The sequence below is a fragment of the Phyllostomus discolor genome, chromosome 2 (assembly GCF_004126475.2).
Source record: "Phyllostomus discolor isolate MPI-MPIP mPhyDis1 chromosome 2, mPhyDis1.pri.v3, whole genome shotgun sequence".
Taxonomy (NCBI): domain Eukaryota; kingdom Metazoa; phylum Chordata; class Mammalia; order Chiroptera; family Phyllostomidae; genus Phyllostomus; species Phyllostomus discolor.
Genome location: NC_040904.2, coordinates 61,549,810 through 61,553,239, shown reverse-complemented (window position 1 = coordinate 61,553,239; position 3,430 = coordinate 61,549,810). Strand labels below are relative to the sequence as shown.

General features: G+C 40.3%; 1 non-coding gene across 1 annotated transcript; it reads left to right on the top strand.

Moving 5' to 3' along the window:
• The first annotated feature begins 3,029 nt into the window (after positions 1–3,029).
• On the top strand, positions 3,030–3,220 carry LOC114491275. The gene has a single exon (XR_003684068.1). It is a non-coding gene; the product is annotated as a U2 spliceosomal RNA (small nuclear RNA).
• The last annotated feature ends 210 nt before the right edge of the window (positions 3,221–3,430 follow it).

The following is a 3,430-nucleotide window of genomic DNA, read 5'->3' as shown; positions in this document are numbered from 1 at the left end:
CAGCCATATGGACCACTTCTTCCCCACCCACTCCCAAGAAAAGGAACATTTTAAATAGTCATTGTGAAATTAAATCCTGTAAGAATTAGTGTTGCCAAGTTGGATGCTTTCCCTCACTCTGTACAGAGGATATGCCCTCATATGCCCTTTTTCTTGTACAACAAACCTCTTGGAATTTTATCTTTTTATTGCCACATGTACAGTAACTCAAAAATATATTCTCAGTTAAAGATTATAAAAGACACTGGAAGTTTTCATAACATGTCATCATTTCAACTTCTTGATAATTAATAGCAATAAAATGCAAATGTTTGACCAGATGGAATTCAGGATAAAAATGTCAAACTCATACTCTGAGTTATTAATAAAGAATCTAGGGACTTCCGGCAAGATGGAGGAATAGGTGGACGCACCGTACCTCCTCGTACAACCAAGATTAGAAAACCAATAATTTACAACAATAATTTACTATCAGAATAACACCCAGATCCGGCAGAGGATTTATCTGAATGGAAGTCGGGCAGCCAAGAAGTTGAAGTAGACGCGTTCATCTGGACTGGTAGGAAAAGACGAGCCGGGCGGGTGCGGGGCTGGCTCGGGTTGGCGGCGCGTGGAGGTCGGGGGAAGGTTTGGCGCGAAATCGGCGCAAAAGCCATCCGGTGCGCAAGAAGGCAGCGGTGATCCCTGAGTACGCAAGCTGCGGCTGGCAGACCCAGAGGGGCAGCGATTGTGGACCTGGGCAGAACTCGCGGCCCGGAAGCCCAGACAAGGGTCTGAGTCCAGAGGAACGGAACTACCGCCATTGTTTTCTCCCACCCCGCTCCTGCTCCTGCCCTGCCCCCACTTATAACATCACAATCTAGTGACTGGGGTGCCCAGCCCTGGTGAGCACCTAAGGCTCCGCCCCCCACCGTAACAAGAGCAACCAGACCGGACAAAAAAAAAAAGGAGAGATAGGAGGAAAAAATAAATATGTTTTCAACAGAGCAGATCAGTCCCCCAGGACTCATCCTTTTGAGCGACCATGAATTAACCAATCTATCAGATGCGCAGTTCAAAACACTGGTGATCAGAAAGCTCACGGAACTGGTTGATTTTGGACGAAATTTAGATGAAAGAATGCAGATTACCATAAAACAGATGCAGGAAGACACGCGGAGGAGAGCCAATAGTGAAAGGAAGGAATATGAGTCTCAAAACAATACAGTGGACCAGAAGGAAGATAGAATCAACCAAGCAGGAAAGCATGATGAAATAAGAATTCAAAAAATTGAGGAAAAGATTAAGAGCATCCAAGACACCTTTAAACGTTCCAATATCCGAATTATAGGGGTACCAGAAGGGGAAGGGGAAAAGCAACAGATTGAGCACGTATTTGAACAAATAATAAAGGAGAACTTCCCCAATCTGGCAAAGGGAACAGTCTTCCAAGAAATCCAAGAAGCTCAGAGAGCCCCAAAGAAGTCAGACCCAAGAAGAAACACACCAAGGCACATCATAATTACATTAGCCAAGGTAAAAACGAAGGAGGGAATCCTAGAAGCAGCAAGAGGTAAGGGGACAGTCACCTACAAAGGAGTTCCCATCAGACTGTCAGCTGATTTCTCCAAAGAGACCTTACATGCAAGAAGGGGCTGGAAAGAAATATTCCAAGTCATGAAAGACAAGGACCTGCATCCCAGATTGCTCTATCCAGCAAAGCTCTCATTTAGAATGGAAGGGCAGATAGAGTGCTTCTCAGATAAGGTCAAATTAAAGGAGTTCATCATCACCAAGCCCTTATTTTATGAAATGCTAAAGGGACTTATCTAAGAAAAGAAGATAAAGAAAAGACATGTATAGTAAAAGGACAGCAAACTCACAAATATTAACAACCACACCTAAAGCAAAACCAAAAGAAACTAAGTAAACAATTAGAACAGGAACAGAACCACAGAAATGGAGGGCACATGGAGGGTTAGCAGCAGGGGGGTGGAGGAGGAGAGAGGGAGAAAAGGTATAGAGAATAAGTAGCATAGAATGTAGGTTGAAAATAGATAGGGGGAGGGCAAGAATAGTACGGGAAATGTAGAAACTAAAGAACTCATAAGTATGACACATGGACATGAACTAAAGAGGGAAATGTGAGTGGGAGGGGGGTACAAGGTGAAGGGGAGAGAAGGGGGGAAATGGGACAAATGTAATAGCATAATCAATAAAATATATTAAAAAAAAAAGAATCTAAATGGAACAAAGTTTTGTTTGACCTGACATAAAACTTTAAAGTTCTGTATAACTCCACAATTGCTCATTTTTCTCTTACTATTAGCAGTGTTAAAAAAAAAGACAAACTGTTAATGAAGTATGTAACAAGTCATTTTCTCTTTTATTGCTAAAAATCCTCTTTTTTGTATTTGTTCACTACAGTTTTCAATTAAAAGATTTTTAGTATTTTACACTTCAGTTTTTCTTAAATCAAAATCTCTCTTACAGTCAACATGTGCATTTATTGCAATTTTTTTCTCAGAAGCTCTCACTAATTTGAGTATTTTGCTTAGAACTGAATTAAAGTACAGCATAAAAACCCACAACAATCTCACAAGAAAATGATTTCAATAAGACATACCTAGACTGGCTAACAAGCCCTAAATTTTACTGCAGAGATCCTCCTGATGTACACATTTTAATCTTACAGTAAAGATAGTAGATTGAGAACATACATTTACTTTGCTTCCCTGGATGCCATTGAAATCATATCAAAGAGCTGTTTTAAAAAGCACATTACCCAAGGACAAAGGGAAGAGGAAAGAAAATCACATTCTCAAAATTTCAAAAGCTGGTGTTGACTGGTGTGGCTAAGTTAGTTGGGTGTCATCTCGCAAAGTAAAAGGTCACCAGTTCAATTCCAGGTCAGGGCACATGGCTAGGTTTCAGGTTCGGTCCCTGGCCTGGGCATGTGTGAGAGGCAACTGATCAGTCTTTCTCTCTTACATCGATGTTTCTGTCCTTTTCTTTTCCTCTCCTTTCCCCCTTATTAAAAAACATAATTCATCGCTTCTTGGCCTTTTGGCTAAGATCAAGTGTAGTATTTGTTCTTACCAGTTTAATATCTGATATGTTCTCTATCTGAGGATATTATATTAAATGGATTTTTGGAGCTGGCAGATGGAATAGGAGCTTGCTTCATCCACTCTGCACATTGACCCGGAATTGCAGTACTTCCGGGAACAGTGCACCAAACAAATAAACAAAGAAATAATTCATTAATTCAGAGGCTGTATGAGGGGAGACACAAAAAAACACAGAATTTATTTATAAAAATTGTGTATTTATTCTCACATTTTAAACTTCAGTCACCTTCAGAGTACTCTCCATATGATACAATAAACCTATTGAAATGTTTTTTCCATTGCTCAAAACTGTTTTTGAACTCTTAAATTTTGATGCTCCT